This window comes from Homarus americanus, unplaced genomic scaffold, assembly GCF_018991925.1.
Source record: "Homarus americanus isolate GMGI-L3 unplaced genomic scaffold, GMGI_Hamer_2.0 scaffold24694, whole genome shotgun sequence".
In the NCBI taxonomy this organism is placed as follows: Eukaryota; Metazoa; Arthropoda; class Malacostraca; order Decapoda; family Nephropidae; genus Homarus; species Homarus americanus.
The window spans coordinates 4545843-4566121 of record NW_024732780.1 but is presented as its reverse complement, the minus strand read 5'-3'; positions in this window follow the sequence as shown (position 1 = coordinate 4566121).

Here is a 20279-nt window from a genome sequence, read left to right as displayed (position 1 = left end):
AACACCCATGATCCAAACGCTGGTATCTCATTGACTACATTATTGTCAGAAAAAGAGATCGCCGAGATGTCCTCATTACCAGAGCCATGCGTGACTCAGACCATTGCTACACTTTCACTTCACGTCGCTCCAAACCGGCGAAGGCAACAAGCCTCCAGAAGAAATTTTAACACTGGGCGTCTGGAAGATCCACCGGTGGCACTTGCCTTCAGAGAGCAACAACCCAAATCCCAGTACCAAATGGGATAGTCTCGACACTGTCATGACAAAAGCCTGAAGAAAGACCCTCGTCCAAATCGAAAGAATACATCAGGACTGGATAAATGAAAATGAGCCGGAAATTAATGTACTCGTCGATGAGTGCTGCTGTAACTAACTTGCACAACATCCCTCAGTCTTGAACTAAAGCTGATACCTTCCGCAAGAAGAAAGCGGCGGATCAGTGAACTTCGCAATATGAAGAACTACTGGTTTAGCATGTGAAATTCAAAAACTTACAGATCAACAAAAGATGAGCAAACACTGATATGGATGTCCTGACTACCCAGCAGTTCCCTCGGCATCCAGAACTGACCCACCTCGGCTATCCTTCATCCCTAGATGAGGTAGCTACTGCCACCACAAAGCTGAAACATAACAAAGCCTCAGGGCCTAAAGGAATCCCAGCCGAAGTGTAAAAAGCAGGAGCAAACGTGCCACCCGGAGCAGAGGTGCTAGCTTTGAGGAGTTCTTCCTCACCCGCACGTTGTCTTGAGGTGCGGTGGCGTTTCAACGATGATGTCTCGGCACTTAAGTGTTTATGGCAAACCTGACGATATGCCTTCGTCGGAGTTCCTGGTATTCAAGCTAGTCTAGAGCTAAAATGTCCTTCGATAGCCAATTTTCTTGGAAATGGGGACAAGGAAGCATAACCTGGAGATGTCAGTTGTTGAGAATATGTTAGTCGATGACTCTCACAAGCATTAAATAATCTCCGTGCACCCATGTGTTATGCATAGGATGTCACCAAATATAGCGGTATTGCAGAGTACCTCTAGTTGAACATAAGTTTACTTGCACATACATGTAATCCACGTGGAAGATGTTAGTTATGTTTATTGAGTGTGTAATAACGACAGTAAATACACCAATTACCAAGACAGACTGATGACTGCATGAATCAGCGCCTCTTAATTCATAAGCAACACCAAATATGATAGTGAACAGTAATCCAAAAGGAAGATTACACTATGAGATTCAATACACAGACAATTTAGTCGGAGTTAATTTGTTATAGTTTGACATAACCGTGATCCAAGGTCGTAAATACAGGTGTGTATTAAGAAATGTTAAGTAGATTATCTTGAATGATACCAGTTTACGTTTTCTATGTATGAAAAGGCACGAAACTGGTTCATGGAACACTTATCCAAAGTTAGTAAATAAACTAATTCATCATAACAAATACAATTAGGCCATATGTGAGACGATACTCGCGGCTGATATAAGGAGCCTTACATAGTGACTGCCCGACGAAGACTTCAGAAGTACTAATCAGTGTACAATCCTTCTGCTTTCACTACACGATGATGCCAAAATGACCATACCCGTTGACCTGTCAACCTCATCGCCTTTTCTACTGCATCAGCAACGAATTATTATGTTACTAAACCTTACGTAAAATAAGGAAATCATCGAATGATATATGAATGTCATGTCCTCCTTTGGTATTGCATACTTGTACCCTTAAATTGGAAAACATACATTACAGCAGCACTGGTCGGGACACTGCCATATAAGTGTGGACCACAGGTTGAGAGTGTTCCTTTTCGTACAGGCAGAACTGCCGCCCACTACTGAGGTTACGAAGGAAAGGAAAATTGATTCATTACCACCGGTTTTAGGTAACAAATAACAAGCTCAACGAAGTACACGGTAAGCATGATTAAATTTATTTGTAACACCGTAAGCAATCGGCAGTGAAATGCCACTTGTAACACAGTAAACAAACGGCAGTCAAATGTCACTTGTAACACCGTAAGCAACCGGCAGTGAAATGCCACTTGTAACACCATAAGCAATCAGCAGCGACCTGCCACTTGTAACACTATAAGCAACCAGCAGTGAAGTGCCACTTTTAACACCACAAGCAACCAACAGTGACCTACTATCATCAAACATAAATACAAGCAACGAGTTGCACCACCGAATACATGCGGTGAGCAGTGGTTCATCAAACAAATTTTGAGACCTTGTCATGGTCACGTTGACTGCTGATCTATTTAACTAATGATTCTTATTAAACTCCACGACCGCAAAACATGAGTGAATTAGCGACCCCTGAGAAGACCTGTTTTCCCCATAGACGCTACACTTGTGTTTCCCTCCTAGTTTGCCCAGCCTTTGTGAAGACAGTTATCAATGCGTTGTTATTCCACTTTCTCCTGGGAAGCTCAATCTTGAATTAGTCTGTGTAATCAACTCAAGTAATTCGCCAGACCTTTGTCAACTGAGGGTCATCTTTGAATGAGTAACAATTAGTTTGTTTGTAATTATTGTCATTACGTGAGTAGCGATCACTGGCAACTCAGGGGTATTTATACCCGTGCATCGCCAGGGAAAGCGTTCCCTGATGCTACTCCAATGTTTCTCCAGGTATGTTTATGTGTAGCCATTTAGTTAATTCAGTCAATTGTAGTGAATATCAGGGTTCACCAGTGTTCATGATTTAACAGTTGAATTGTCATTCACCCAGTGTAGAAGTAATATAACGTAAATACGTCTGTCGTCTAGACAAGAGAGTTGTTTGTGTTGTCATGCTTCCCAGTCCGTTCCTTGACGCTGCTCCCATGTTTCTCCAGATCCCATTGTGATTCTTGCTTCGCTCAACCACTCATCAAATGCCCCGAATTTAGTAAATACCCAGCAGGGACCATATATTAAACGATGGCACCGATGCCGCCTGATTCATGTGCTTCACTGCTTCGTTGGGCCAGACCCCAGACTCGCCATGTGTCTGGCTACCCCACAATAACAACGGTCGTGAGCCCTAGTGTTCTACCCTGGGTTACTCCTTAGAAGTATATGTCCACAGAGAGTGTTGTAACATCTATGTTAGGGATAATTAGTTGGAAATAATTATCCCATGTTGGGTAGTGGACCCCTGTATATGCTAGAGTCAGTATTAACGTGTATGTTGAGTAAAGTAATCTACATTGAGTGCCATGTACTATGTATTGTGAGTAGGGCCAAGGAATTGGTCCTATTATGCCAGGTAATGTAACACCAGTAATGTTGTGTGTAGTAAGAATGTAAGATCTGAGTAATTACTGTTGAGTAAGTAAATAAGAAAATAAGTAAAGAAGAAGGAACTGAGTCTGCAATAAGCCCAGGAGTTGAGCTTGGTAGTTATATGATTAATACTATATCTTTTCCCCTTTGATTTCATATGAATAAATTTGTTCTTAGAGTACTTTAGGTGTATTCATTTCTCCCACAGTATATTACCTTTATTTCCATCTAAGTGACTTGATACCAGAATTACCATACCCATGTGCCTAGACCCTCGACCATGCTACCACAAGAATGTCCATGCTACCAAAAGAGTAAGAGTAAGAACTAAGAGAAGTAAGTAAGATGAGGGTGGTGTAGATACAGTGGGAACACGCGCCCTTACAACCTAACCGGAGCTGTAAATGAATATCAATAAAAGGACAAGGGGTAGTGGAATTGAATCCAGAGGTAGAAGTTATCCCTCCAGAGCTGAGCGACCACAACTTTACGGCAACAGAAGCTGAAGGGGGCCACCCTCTGCCTGAGCCAGAATGCTCAGCACCTGACCAAAATCCCGGGTCCAACATGATGGCAGAAGTGCGACGAACTGTTACTGAAATGCTGGAGGCGTATTTCACAAAGGGGAAGAAAGGGAAGCAGCACGACGTTTGGAGTTTGGGAATGACAAATTTGAACTGTCAGAAGGTTCTCAGAACAATTCAGGGGACACAAGTCCGGGATGAATACCAACTGCAGATGCTATTTGTGAAGTGGGCACATTAATAAATAGTCGACCCATCACACCTGCGTCAAGCGACATGAGAGACCTGGAAGTGCTTACACCAGCCCACATCCTCCACGGTGGCCCACATGCCGATCTGCCACCGGGAGGTTGTCTTCAGAAGGACTCGTATCAACGACGGTGGCGGCACGCGCAGTTCCTAACAGACCACTTCTGGAAACGCTGGGTGAGGGAGTACCTTCCACTACTCCGCAAAAGACAGAGGTACATAGAACCAACCTGTAATCTCCAGAAGGGCGACCTTGTCCTCGTCACCGTAGAAGATCTTCCTCCCAGCAAATGGCCATTGGGCAGGGTCACGGCAACAGTCCCGGGAGGCAATGGTCTAGTGCGCCAGGTGCGTGTGCGAACCATATCTGGGGAGTTCCGAAGGCCAGTGACACTTGAGAACTGAACCTCGGCGAGGTAGGTTCTCCCTGCTCCCGAGGTACCGCGTGACCATGTTCACCTTCGACCAGGCGAAGGTCGTCAGACTGATTCCGGTCAAGCACCCTTCGCGCAAGGAACTCGATCTCCTTGTCATGAGAAAGTTTTTTGACTACTTCGGAATCACGGGGGTGACAGGGGTCGTCCGCAGTAACAGCGGTGGCCTTATCGTCACCTTCGCGGAGTGGGGAGAGGCCCAGCAATTGAAAAACGTAAGAAGAATCAATGGAGTCGACATCCTAGCTGAAGCCTGCCTTCAGGACAACTTGGTTTTGGGAGTCATTTCCCACACAGAAATCGAACATCTCGAAAAACAAGAACTTGCTGAGCTGATCGGAGATCAGCTCTCAATAGTTAGGAAGCTGACCAGCACAGCTGCCCTGGTTGGCTTCCCAAAGGAACTTCCTAGCTCCGTTTTACTGGGTTGGGAGAAAATCCCAGTAAAACCGTACCAGCAAAGACCTACTCGTTGCTACAAATGCCAGAAGTACGGCCATCTGGCGCGGAAGTGTCGTGCTCGGGAGGTGTGTTCAAGCTGCGGGACACCCGGCCACATTGACGCTAACTGCCTGGCGGCCGCGAAGAAGTGCGCAGCTTGTGGTGGCCCTCACTCCTCCTCCGACCGGGAGTGTCCCAAGTGGAGGGAGGAGTGCAGGGTGGCCAAGCTGCGGGCTAAAGAAAAACTGAGCTACAAGGAGGCCCTCCTTGTAGTGAAAAATCAAGACAAGAACAACCAAGACAAGAACAAGATCAAGGAACCCGATAACATTACACTATCTTTAACATCGCTTATTGACGTGTATGAGAATATCCTAGAAGAAGACCAGAAAGAAGAAGACCAGAAAGAAGAAGACCAGAAAGAAGAAGACCAGGAAGAAGAAGAATGGAAAGTGAAAAGCAAAAGAAGAAACAAGAAAAGAAAGAAGTCCAACCAATCAGCTTCGGCCGAAATAGCCTAACGGCGAAGAGGCCAGTAATCCCCAACAACTTTGACTTTGGCCAGTGACCCGTGTATGCCTTATTGAACACACCACACCGTAAATCTTTGACGATTGCCCAACGCCGGGGGTGTTATCGCCGCTGGCTTCAGCTACACTGCTGGCGTGTGATGCCATTAAATCTTTCGACCTGTGACCTCGCCAGATGTAAAAGTGTTTACAGACAACTCCTGGTTCTGCTGAGTGGACTGTGTTCGACTGGTGGCGGTGCTGCCCGCCCTGCCATGCCATGAGACAGTTCGCCCTCTCTAGTGATGCTGTGAAAACCAGCCTTCTGCTCGCACTGGTGAACACCGACTCACAATCCTGTCGAAGAATTTGTGCTGAGACAATTTACTCAGTACTGTTGTCTCTTGGAACACCTTACTGATCTGCATTGACCCGCACTTGTAAATACAGCCTAAGTGATGACATACCCCTCGGTACCGAAACATTGTTGACTAATTACGTCTTCTTGTTTCTGCCTAACCTGGAGTAATAAGACAATGCAGAATGAAGCGAAGCTAAGATTAATAGAGTTATGAACTTTGTGTTATGTCAGTATGTTTAATAAATTGTAATGAAGAAAAAGTTGTGTGAGACTAACTAATTTTGCATCAGATGAATCACCATGTAATATTACGAACATCTCTGCAGGTTTTGATCACATCAATAAATATTGAATGCGTCAAAAGGCGGGTTTCAATCATTCCCTTCTACTTGCCCGTCACCTGAACGTCCTTAACCAAGGCGTTTATAGTCAAAACTTCAAGACCAGAACTTTAATGACGTCTTTGTACTTCAATCAAGTCTTTGTACTTCAATCAAGTCTTTGTAATTCAGTCAAGCCTCCGCACTAGGTATTTCACAGACATGCAGCAGATTTTTGCACACATTAAACATGTTCTACAGCATACCATCACACGTCAGTGGTCGTGATAGGTTAGTTTTTCATTTATAAGTGCCTTACTTTATATATTGTTGAAGTTTTATTATTAAAGTATTTTTACTTACTCATTTACTTATAATTTAATTAATTTATTGTAAATGGGCAGGGACGGTTGTTATTGAATATAATCTTGTATGATTAAATTATCATTTATGGATGCTTTATTTATTTTTTTTGGTTTAAACATTACATATTTAGCGAAAAGATTACAATAGTACCCGTGAATAAACAGAAAATGCAATACTAACTGATGCAGTTCTCCCAATCGGAGTTGTTATTATTACTGGCATCATGAAAGATTGCATGGAACACAAATTTATCTACATCGAAACACTTCCTTTGAGAATAGTGAACAATTAACCGATCAATCATTTAGTAATGTACAGTCATGAACAGAAGTCCTGTCGCCCCTTGTGCTGTTCCGCGAACCAAGAGATTCAGACTCATGAACCCGAAGCAGTAGACACTGGTGCATTATTCTGCCCATAAATGCTTCGGATTCATGAGTCTGAATCTCAGGGTTCGTGGAGCAGCAGAAGGGGCGACAGGACTTCTGTTAACGACTGTACACCGTACCCAACTTAGGTCAGGTTGTACATACGACACAACACCTTACTACAGATCTGTTCATTCTCCCTACCCACCAATCCCCAGTGTGTTAGGACAATATAATTTACCTCCTACACACTCGATTCCTCCAGTGACATCTAAGTTGTCTCACACCCAACTGACAATGGCTGGAGCTGGCTCAAGTATGATTATTAACACTTCCGTTATATTTAAAGTGTTGCCGCAAAATGAAGCATTCCCGAGTTCACAGCGGAAGATGATTATCACAGTTATATTTTTTCGCTCATGTGAGGATGTTGTACAGAACATTGCAATCGCGGAAGATGAGGATCGTAAAGACGGCACCATGCTATTAGATTAGTTTGCATGTTTTGTTGAAATTGCAACTGTTGTATTATGTTTAAGGGACCCTGCGTGCAGTCAAGCTAAGACTGGGGATTATGCCCAGTCTAATGCAATACTTTCTTATGTATGTAAGATCCTACTTAACGTACCCCGTACCCCACTGGCCAGCACAGTTACACCTGTGGCGCTGGTTCATCACGAGGTTTCCAAGGTTACTTGCACGAAGCCTAAACAGCAGCGATTAAGCAAACACTGTAACACTAATGGTCTTATTATTGACTTTTGTTACCACGTGAGGCTCCTCATAACACCATATGTGAGGGAATTACTACACCACGTGAGGCTCCTCATAACACCATATGTGAAGGAGCTACTACACCACGTGAGGCCCCTCATAACACCATCTATGAGGGAATTACTACACCACGTGAGGCCCCTCATAACACCATCTGTGAGGGAATTACTACACCACGTGAGGCCCCTCATAACACCATCTGTGAGGGAATTACTACACCACGTGAGGCCCCTCATAACACCATCTGTGAGGGAATTACTACACCACGTGAGGCCCTCATAACACCATCTGTGAGTGAGGGAACTACTACACCACGTGAGGTCCCTCCTAACACCATCTGGGAGGGAGTTACTACACTACGTTTTTGCTGTTCAACACCTACATTAATCTGTATGTTCACTGTATGTTCCTTTACCTTTCTCTAATGAAGGCTTTTGTTAAACCACCAATGTATGTAATAAGTCATTTATGTCCAATGTATATTTTCAGCCTTCGGGCTGCAGAACTTTTTCAATAAACCGTCAATTATTATTTTTATTATTATTATACCCAAACGCTACACAACCCCTACAACAAATTCAAGGTCACAACGAGACCTACCTCCATCCCATTCAACAATTGTTCAGAACAAGTCTACTACTGTACCGACAGGTGATATGTGATGTATATTACACGACTCTTCCTCACATAATTCACAGGACATTGTAACTCTACAACGGTGTTAAGATTCGAGGTATGATAGACAGCCACAATGGCCATGTCGTCGTTATGATAAGCAGTAGGGGGAAGACCACTGTCTTATTCAACAAGACGCGGGATAAATACAGCCGTAACAATGCAAAGTAACACTTCCAGTGCAGCTTCATTAATCGCAGCGTTGAATAAAACAGAAATGTTTTCTGTTCTGGTGATAGTGGGTACCAATGCACTTCCCCTAGATATAGATAAGGGTGTATACGCAATTGTACTCTCATTAGTGTCCTATCAAGAACTACAGCGAAGTTCACCTCACCAAGGATTTTAAGTTCGACCGACTAACACCGATCTTTCAGGAGTTTCCGGTGCCCAGCTGGACATTATGGGAGTGGTAACACTACTTCTTCGTTTTTCTAGACGCGGTAGACCATTTCAAAGCAGTGTTTTACATAGTCAAGGACTTTAACTTTCCAACTGACGGATAAAATGGTCTTCCAATGCTTATACGCAACATTATAGATATCCAACCAAGTCAACATACTATCACTGTTGGTGGCGTTACCTATCGTGCCATGCACAATTCTGTACCATTGCTCGCCGCCAGCGCAAGTTTTACTCAACTCTCCTAATGAGAGGAAGATGGATCTCGAGTCTCAGCGTGTCCCAGTCCCTACTGACTCATTTACCCGGCGTAACTTTAGCAGCAAAAATTAGATACTAGTACTTGCAGTTTTAACAGGTACTCTTCATTTTCAGAATGAGGAAACAATCAGGGCCACTGTTCGCTTACCTGATGTTTTTACTGGGACTGACATAGTCTGTCTTATGGAAACTTCCTGGGTTAATGGTCTTGTATGTGAATCTACATTGAGTACGATTCGTCCCGGTGGCTTAACAAATGTCCTCGTTCTCCACAGACCAGGCGCTCCCAGAATATTGAAACAGTGAGGTTGTTTATGTGATTATCTAGTTTACCATTACTCGTGGTGCTTTACAGCCGACACAGTTTCCAATTCATAGTGTTACACATACACTTATATTTACCAGATTGGAGAGGATGGATCGAATAGTACCACGCTAAGATAATTGATCACCCTCAGGCAAGACTAGGCTCCTCGAGTTGCTTGTCGACTACAAAAAGATGTAGCTTTACCTGGCATTCCGCTAGGTCAGATGAGTGTCACTTCACTTCACATGATTTTAATAACTAGACACAAAGCCAATTTACCTCAGAGCTAGCGTGCTGTAGTAAAATACATGGTTCTAGATATGCTAGAACAAAAATGTCATACAAAGCCCCCCCTTTATTTAGCCATGGTTTTTAGTCCCTAAGAAGGATGGAAGTTAGCTCCCAGTCATTGATATTCGGCGAGTCATCGAAGCCAATATCCCAGATAGGTACCCATATATTACAATCTTTATTCAAAGATAAAACTGACCATTCAAGAATTCGCTCCCGTGTTCAAGTACTTCCCGGGACGAGGGACCGTGGTCACCAACGCTTTGTCCAGGAACATAGCACAAGTGACGTCTGTGACCTCGTTCACTCTCTTGCAATTGCGGTTCATCCCTGGTGATCTACAGTTATTTTTGCTCTAGAGTCGGGAAAGGAGGCTATTCTACCGATGTTACCTCTTCTATTCATTGCTAAATGTTTATCATGTGCGCAGCAGGTCACTACTATTCCACCTGCTCCAGTGCTGGAATACCCTACAACAGAACTTCCGTTTGACACAGTCGCCATTGAGTTGTTACAACTTCCAAGGAATCACCAAGGATCCTGGTATGTACTGCTGTGTTTCGATCATTTATCTACATTTTTTATTTTAGGCCGACTGCAGGATAAATCAACCAAATCTGTGGCATACGCCCTAGTTATGCATCTCATATGCTAAGTTACTACGCCTAAGGTTCTTCTCTCCAACAACGGATTAGAGTTAAAAAAATAAATTTTAGCACAAATATGTCTGCAATTACGGCATCCTACAAATCAGGCCTCCATTGGGAGCACTCTAAAAATCAAGCCTCCTCAGTGAGCGCCCAAAAAAGCTTCACCACCGGTTTATCATCCACAGGCAAATAGCCTCGTCGAAAGAACCAATTGTAAAATCCTTGAGATTTTTCATCATCTTGTAAATCCAATGCACAATGCATGGTAGGATGGGTTACCTCAAGTCGCAACCTCTATTAACGGGTCTATCAATAGCTCCATAGGCAAATCGCCCTAATATACTGTTTATGGCACAGATAAATGTCATACTTTAAGACATACTTACAGGCAAATCTCACCCTGTTTTCAATATGGACGATTTCGCTACTTAGCAAATCAGTGTCTTCACAGACATCAATGGTCAAGTATGGACATATTTAACAGCGTCCTGCGCTGAAATGAATTATAAGCAACACAAAGAGGCTAATCCCATATAACACTGGAAATAGGCGATGCTGTCATGGTTAGAGAACCTGAACGGATCTCTCAACTTTCGCTCAAATTTTCAGGTTCAGCCCTGATTATCACAAAGGAAACGGGCAAACAGATTTATAAATTTGAAGCAAAACACAAACTACATGCGGCCAGACTTAAAAGGGTACACCCAGAGTTCCTACCCAAGGATGTTAATGATATTACAGATACATCTACTCAAACCGCAAATATATCTTTTTACTTTTACTTTTATCCTCTTGACTACTGATCGGCTCGTTAGCCGATTGGGCGATCGGTCATGTCTCTGTTACGTACTGTTGGCAAGTACTGGGCATGATGCATTGGCTCCTGGATGTATCTGACCCTGCACCAGTGCTTGTCAAGTCTGGTCGTGAAACAGCTCACACCCGATGCCATCACAGCACTCTGTGGCAGGTTGTTCCACGAGTACTCTCACTCCGAAGTTAGCCCCCACAGTCTTCTGGACATGCAGCTTCAACCTTGAGCTGTGACCCCTTGTGGGGCGAGCGTCCGCCTGCTCCAGATACGGACACTCAACTGAGTAGTGCAGTTTGAGATGTTTATACGGTACACCTCAATTAGGTCACCCCTTGCCCGTCTGTAGTATAAGCTGGGCAATTTCAGGCGCTCTAATCTCTCAGGGTAGCTGAGGTGCAAAAGTGCTGGCACATTTTCAATCAACTGACAGTCTCTAGCATATCTCGGGGACCAGACTGGGTGACAGTACTCCAGGCAGGGAAGCACCTCTCTTCTTAAAGAACATTAATACCAATGAAAGTCTCAGTGAAGAAAATTAATACTAATGACAAGCTCATTGCTGCTTTAATTGATACAGGTTTAAGACGCTTGTACACACTCCATATTTAACCCCTAATTTGCATGCCGCAATTCTGTGTTTTTTCTCCTTTAAGTAGAAGCAATACTACAGCATACTGTATTTATATTGTTGCTCACAGTCCAATGCTCTCACCGCATGGCAAATGGAATCTTTCCCCAAATATGTAATGGCACACTTGTGACCCTGGTTCAACAAACTGAACATTAGTAGTGCCTGATCACTTCTCATTTGTTTTAGCAATGGCTGATCTTAAGGTGAGGTCAAAGTGTAAATCGTCATATCTATATTTGTATATATGTCCGGCCTACGCATTTGCATTTATTCCTGCTGCAGAAGGAATATGCAAACTGGCACTCATACAAACGACTGCTCACATAGCACTTACACAATGTGTTTATACACCTAGTTCCATGAATATGGTGTTACATGCACAACTTCATAACGTGTATTTTTTTTGCTGACCAACCCAATGTCATTTGACTATGCCAGGATGCCGGCAAGCACTTTGTAGTTCAAGGTTATTATTTTCTGATATGGCTTCAGACTATTGTGAACCTACCAGTTGTGCTGTCATAACTTTGCCAGCCATATTTTTTTGCCTTTAATTTGATTCTAACTTCAAAACTGATATCTTTATTCCTTAAAGCCAACATTGCTCCCAGCAAACTCAATCTAGTTTCTGAGAATTTAACATTATTTACTTATCTCAGTGAAACACGAAACCCATCATATAAAGATTATTTGTCTTCGGATTTTTGTGGATCCTAGTTTTGTTGAACCAATTTTCAGTCTCATTTTATCAATTTTATGTGTTATATGGTAAAAAAAAATGATTTATTTTATGTCGCTTAAAGAACATGACAGTTGAAACAATTAAATTATAAAAATGAAAGATATCTCTAAATGGGTCAACACTTTGCATAAACGTAATGTTGAGATAAACAGAAACCAACATCTCTTCAGGTATGATCTTGAGAAGGCCAATCTGAAGGTTTAAAGGTAACCACCTCGAGGAACACAGATGTTGCAGGTTAATAGTAAAACAAACAAATGATAACTCACTCGCATAACGATACTTAACGATATTTGTGTTCTAACACATCAGTATAATCGAGTTCTTTTAATTAAACAATCCTACTGTAAATCTGCTAGCTACATCATTACTTCCTTTTATCTGGGCAGATCGACCACAGCTATCTACAGTCTAATGTATCACTTCCCTTGTTATTCATCTAGTTAGGAGACATCTCGGTGACACTGATTGTAGTGAACTATCTCGTATAAACGTTAGGCATCCTTAACGATTGGGTTCATCAATAAACTAACATTGTTCCTGTGTGTATGATTTGTGAGTTTCGCGCACATTATGTGACAGTGGATTAATGAAAATATAAAAAATGCAAACTATTATTTCTTTTTTGTAAGTTATTATCAAACTTTCACCTGTTTTGTGGAGAGGGAATTTATAGAGTTCACGAGATGCCTGAGTTAAAGTGAGAATTCGTAACCCTTTTGTATATATTATAATCTAGTTCTGCACACTAATACTCACACACTTTAGGACTCCCACTAATGAGCCACACAGGAAAGGACCGCCATGATTAAGTCATTCATACATTCAGTTCCTGTTAAACAGTTGAATATTAGTTAATCAAAAAATATATAACCAAAATAGATTACCCCGGTACTCTCCTTTGATGGAATGGGCTATAAAATTCCGGTTAACCTCATTCGGTATAAATTAACTAAAAATGTAAGATACCCTTATTGACAATTAGAAATTGAAATGTACGAGCACTACTGAATACTTATACCTAAAACAATGGTAAATCAGATAAACTGATTGGAGAATCTTTGAAGTGAAAGAGTTATTTCATCGCCTTAATGCGTAGGTAGTGAAAATATGTAGGTACAAAATTAGGTAGAACAAATAATCAAACGAAATAACTCCCTTTACAATATTTGTTTTCTTTTCTTTACATCCAGTCGGTATTACCTAAACCCTACAAAACCTTGAAGCACTAAAACTATACAATTCAAAACCTTAGTCCTTAACATTAGAGTAATATCTCACTAAAGATAGGTTACAGGTTCACAATTCTTGATTATTTTAGGGAGGAGGTGTCGGGGGTGGAGTGTGGAAGGCTATAACGAAAGCGTCATAATAGTCAGTAACCTACACTACGAGACACTAATGCGCCACAGTGCCGCCTGCCATTAGACAACGCAACCAGTATCCTCACACGCACTGCTACTCGGTCCCATGTAATTGTTGTCTCTTATCTCTGTGACCTCTGCTTAGCAGGGTAATATGACATCCTCCACCTGCTAGTTCCCTGATGTTCAACCTTCTTTTTCTTCTGTATCTGAGAGTAGGTAATGTATAAGTAACGAGGGATTACATGGGGGCGTGATGTCCCTGCAAGTTGGAGGTAAACGACCGAAAGGGTGATTACGGTCGTATGTGCTGCTGTAATTATGTCGTGATGGCCGCCATTACTGAAGATGACATTTTACTATAATGGACCTGAATTAGAGACACCTAACAGCGCTCGCTGAAGGGCCAAGATCGTTACAGGGGGACAGTGCAAAGACCCGCAAGATTTACTTTATGTTATCACTGTTGGCACATATGATATTGAGGGAACTAGTAGGACAGGGAAGACATAAACAAGATAGCCGACAGGTAGTATACCATACATATTAATATTAGGTTGCTCTGTAATTCAATCTTTATAAATATCGATAAAATCACACAGGAAAAGGGAAACCCTGGAGCACCTTATCCTTCGTGTTTATTCATGACATCTTCAGAGGCCCCTGAAGATGTATTGAATAACAACAAAAGATAAGGTGCTTAAATGTTTCCCTTTTCCTGTGTGATTTTTATCAACATCTATCTGACCCACGTTTCCATTATGGATCTACATACACACACACATATACACACACACACACACACACACACACACACACACACACATACACACACTTGTCAACCGTCAGTGAGACAAGACGTGCCCGGAAGGCGCTCCCGGTTTTAGCAGCCAGGCCGAGTCTGTTTGGCCCTGCCACTCCCCCTGCTATATCCCAACGCCCTACCAGCCTTACTACACCGGGATCTATTCAGCAAAACATTCTAGTGATTAGGGAACGATTGATTACCTAGCAGTGTTCCTATAGTGCACTTAAGGAAAAGCACAAAAGCACAGCAGTGTGACTGGACCCGACCCAACTTGACCGGGACTTTCTCAGCAAAACATTCAAGTCATCAGTGCAATAAGTGATTATCATACAGTGCTCCGATAGTGCACCCTAAGGAAAAGTCAGACAGTGGGCACTTTATCTGTCACCTTTAAAGTGCCAGTGACAAGGACCACCGCGGTGTTTACATATATCGTGAAAACTGTGTCGGCGACCCCAAGCACCAGGGACAAAGACCCACGGTCTTTACGACTGACAAATATTAACAGATGTCTACCAGTGTCAGTGGCCCTCAAAGTGCCGTCAGTGACAAACACTTCCGTCCGCCCACAACAGATATCAACAGATGGCCACCAATCACTTACTCCCGACGCACTCTGTACCATCTAAAGCGTGGGAACGGTTATCCTGATGGCAGTGTTATCGCGCGACTCAAGTCACTGAACATATTCCACGTGCGTAGCCGTAGACAAGGCCGTCATACACATAAGCCCATTAGAACCTCCACTAGGAAACCGGAGAAACCCACCCCTGACAGACCGTACCACTACACTGAAGTTCCACGGATATGGTATGATCTCCCGTCTCTACTGCTATCCAACGTCACTTCCCTAGCTAACAAGTTCGACGAACTGGCAACTACAGTCAGGTCAGCCGCCGGGAGCGTCGTTGCCATATGTGAGGCTTGCCAAATTGTGCCTGAAACGTGTCATATTGAGGGATATCAACTCTTTCATCACCTTCGTTCACATAGACGCGGAGGGGGCGTTGCCCTCTTCTGTCAAGATGACCTACGCCCGTCACTCCTGGATGTTCAAGTCCCAGCAGATGTGGAAGCATTATGGGTAAGTGTTGTGCCACCAGCCCACCCGCGCCACACTGCTTCCATCATAATCTGTGTGGCATACCATCCGCCTCGCTCACCCACCAGAGACACTCTTATCAATCATCTTATTACCACCTCAGAGTTAGGTACCCATGTGCCAAGTTAGTATTATGTGGGGATTTTAATGAAATTGACACCACTGATATCCAGGACCAGCTAACACTATCACAAGTTGTGACCTTCCCCACACACGGTCAAAATACCCTTGACCTTATCTTAACTGACTTAGCGGACCAGTACCAACCACCTCAACCAATGCCTCCTATCGGGTGTAGCACACACTTATCAGTGCTCTGGTCCCCAGCTGTCACTCCCACTCAAGTACAGAGACCCTACATCAAGACCTACAGGCCGATTACTGACTCTGCAGTGCACCTCTTCGGGCAGTGGATAGTTCACCATCCCTGGACTGAAGTACTTAGCGTGGATGACGTGGAAACCAAATGGATAAATTATACCAACACCACCACGGAAGCTCACCACCACTTCTTCCCCGAGAAGTCCGTCAGATCTCACCCAGCTGACTTGCCCTGGATCACACCTCGGATCAAAAGACTTATGCAACAGAGAGACAGAGCCTTTCATCTCAATGACCACATCCGCTACAGGTCCCTTCGCAACCGAGTCATCCGCGAAATACGCACTGCAAAGAAGTCCCACTACCCAACCAAATTACAACACCTGAAGCAGACCAACATCAGTCAATGGTATGGTAAGCTTAAAGAACTCTGTGGACTAAACAATAAGACACACCCCCTCCCCTTCCTCAGCCATCTCACTAATGTTGACACAGCTGAGCAAACAAATAACCATTTCGCTACTAAATGCCAGACGCTCCCCCGGCTTGACACAACCACTCTCCCTGCTTACCTACCAGCCCCCCTTCCCATTGATTTAGTAGAAGAATTTGAAGTAGCAAAACGCCTGGACAAACTAAAATTAAAACGCTCTACCACCCCCAATGAAACTCTTCAAGGAGTTCTCCCCTGAGCTTGCTAAACCCCTATGTTCCATCATCAATGCTTCTCTCAGTCAAGCCAGATGCCCAGCTGACTGGAAGACCTCTTATGTATCACCAGTGCCCAAGTCAACCAGCCCACAATCCTTAAATCAGCTACGACCTATTGCAATCACCCCAATGCCCAGCCTAATCTGTGAAAGTTTTGTGTTCGACTGGGCTTATGCTGATATTGCAGGAGTCGTAGACCCACAGCAATTTGGCAACATGAAAACTTCCTCCACCACTCACTGTCTTGTCAGCTTTCTCGATTACATATACCGCCATCTCGAGAAACGAAAAACGTCTGTAGCTGTCGCCTTCATTGATTTCATTAAAGCATTCGACCTAGTCGACCACAATATAATCATCAACAAAGCTATTGACCTCGGGCTTCGGAGAAGTCTTATACCATGGCTTACAGACTTCCTGAGTGACCGACGCCAAGCTGTACGCTTCCGAGGGGCTGTCTCCACCTTTCAGTCACTCAACTGTGGCGTCCCCCAAGGCACCAAGATGGGACCACTCTGCTTCCTTATGCTCATCAATGATGCCCTAAGAGAAACCCCTGCTCGCTGGAAATATGTCGACGACTCCACCATTGGGATCAGCGTCAACAATTCTGCTCCCAACTATACCGCCCTTCAGGATTTATTGAACAGTCTCCAAAACTGGGCCACCAACAACCATGTCACCATCAACCATACCAAGACCATGGTTATGCACATCAACCTCTCCTCCGACATTGTCCCACCTCCTTCCATTACTCTAGGTCCGAACACACTCCAGGTTGTAGATTCCACGAAGCTCCTCGGCGTCACCATAGACAACAAACTAAATTGGAAACCACACGTCAGTGAAGTTGTCAAATCCTCCAGTTTCCGTCTCCACCTCCTCCTCCGACTCAAGTCCCTCACCCGAGCTCCTCAGTGTTTACACAACATTCATACTTCCCAAGCTCACCTATGCCGCCCCCACCTGGTCTTCCTCCCTAAATGCCACACAACGTAAACACCTAGAAAAAGTGCAAAAGAGGACATGCAAGATTATTCTCTCCCCTTCCTACTCCACATATCAAGAAGCGCTCAACACACTGACCCTTTCGACTCTCACTGACCATCACCACGACCTCATCTGCAAATTTGGTAAGAAGTTTCTACACCATCCTCGCCACCGGCTCCTACTACCACCTGAGATCCCTAGCCCGATAATTGCTGTTCGACACCACAACCGCATCCAGCCCATACGTGCACGAACTGATCGCTATAAGAACAGCCCAGTCCCAACCATTGTAAAAATTATCAATAACTTGTAATAAACCAGTGTATTCACTCCTAGTAAACACTACTCCTTGCACTGTCACTATGTTGAAATGAACTGTAGTTTGAGCTTTTCCCCATCTAGTTATTATATATCTTATTTGTATCACTTATGTTACTTGTATATTATTTGTAATTCGAAACCCATTCCCCAAATATGTAACTGTATATTTTCAGCCTTCTGGCTGCCAAGCTCTTTAAATAAACCGTTAATTATTATTATTATTACGCGCGCACACACACTACTACTACTACTACTACTACTTTGTTGTCACTCGGAATAGAGTATGACGATTATCCACCTATGATACAATGATATAAGTTATTAGGGATGTCACCTTTATTGGTGAGTTTTTAGGTAACTAAAGAGGTAGATTAGTTCACAAATTTTGCAACATGTGGAGTACTACATCGAGTGCGGGAGGGTAGGTGGCACCATCTTACCGGCGTTGGCGCTTGTCTGCCTCGGTTTGCAGTTAGGCTAACTAGTAAGTATTGACACCTTCTCGTGTGGTGCTCATCCAGACGTTGTTTGTCGAGTAATCGTCTCCCATGTGAGGTGGTCGATTTGGCACTTTTTCAGGTTTGTCTTAAGACTATCCTTATACCTTTTCAGTTGCCCGCCGGCGTTACTTTTACTTCGTAGCTCCTTTGGTAGTCTACTGTCGTCCATGTCGATAACATGGCCAGTTCAGAGTAGTTGCTCATGGATAATGGTAGCCTCGATGTAAAGGCTCTTATAAAAGGAAAGCCAAGGACCATGGTTTTCCGAGGAATAACAAACAACCGTTTGAGATGGACATCTCTTTACTATAAAAATATAAAACAAAACTCTGACACCACTCAACAAACATCAAATAACAAATACGGGAGTCAAACAATTATGAGAATCAACAATTAATGCAGTCAAATAGTTAATGGAAGTCCAACAATTAATGGAATCAAGCAATTAATGGAATCAAACAAATAATGGGAGTCAACAAATGATGGAATCAAACAATTAATAGGAGACAGCAATTAATGGAATCAAACAATTAATGGGAGTCAGCAATTAGTGGGATCAACCAAGCAATAGAATCAAACAATGAACAGATGTTTCCTACGGCAGCGGCCCTGAGGATAGTTCTGAAAAGAGGTGATCCACTCTCAGGGGGAAGGTCCATTCAGCTCCTCACTCGAGTGACAGCAGCCGACGTCTTGCTGGCGCAGGAGAAACACCGGGGGCACAGACGGTGGGGATGAAGCCGCGATAGTGGTTGGGTTATGTGTCTGGAGATTAAAAGACGAATTGTGAAGATCTGGGGAAACAGCCCACGAGTCCAGAGCCTTTGATGAGAACACAACCAGAATTTGGACTAGCAACAGGGAGGTGTGTCTGGTTTGAGATCTGGGTAATGTCTGCGGGTGTCACTGGTAGCAGAGATCTTCTCACCTCCGTCTAACCCCCCAAGTGGGAGTCGTGAGCCAGCAAACAAGCGAGTGAACGACGGCAACTATCTTCCTGCTCGTTACCGCCCTTACACTCAATGCTCCTACAGTTGGTGACAGCAAGAATATTGGCATTTGTTCTTTTGTCTTCCTAGAAAACTCAGAGGATGGAACGTAGACTACGTTAGTGAAAGATTTCAAGTACCTTGAGGTGCCGCCTGTACGTAACCCATGTCTCTCTGACATATAGCAGGGTGAGTAGGACCACTGCTCTATATACGAATAACTTTGAAGATAATTTCAGCTCCCTACAACTAAGGACACAGTTTCGGAATCTGCCAAAGGTTTGAGATGAACATCTGATTTGATGCTGAATCTCTTCATCGATGTTTGCAGTGGTGGGTAACATAAGAGAGGGTAGTACCATTAAGATAGATAGCTAGATGGTGGAGATATGTCTGAACCAAGGTGCAGGTTGAAAGAGAATCTGAGTCTTAGGTACATTCACCTCAAGGCCGAAGTATGCATCTGCGTAGGTGTTCAGGATCTCCTATAGGTCGCGTTCAGTGTGAGCAACAAGGATGAGGAAGTCTGCATACTGATGTTCAGTAATGGAAGCTGCCGACACCTTTGTTCTTGCCTGGATTCTTCTTATGTTGAAAAGACTCCCCTTCACCCGGTACTCGATGTCAGTCTAAGCTAGTACTGGCACGTGTCAGGAAGGCAGCCAAGAAAATGAAAAAGAGAATTGGTGCCAGTACACACTTTTTAATCTCCGTTTGGATGGGGGAGAACTCAGACTGGGTGCCATTGTGCAGGACGCTGTCGTTCATGCCATCGTGGAGTTCC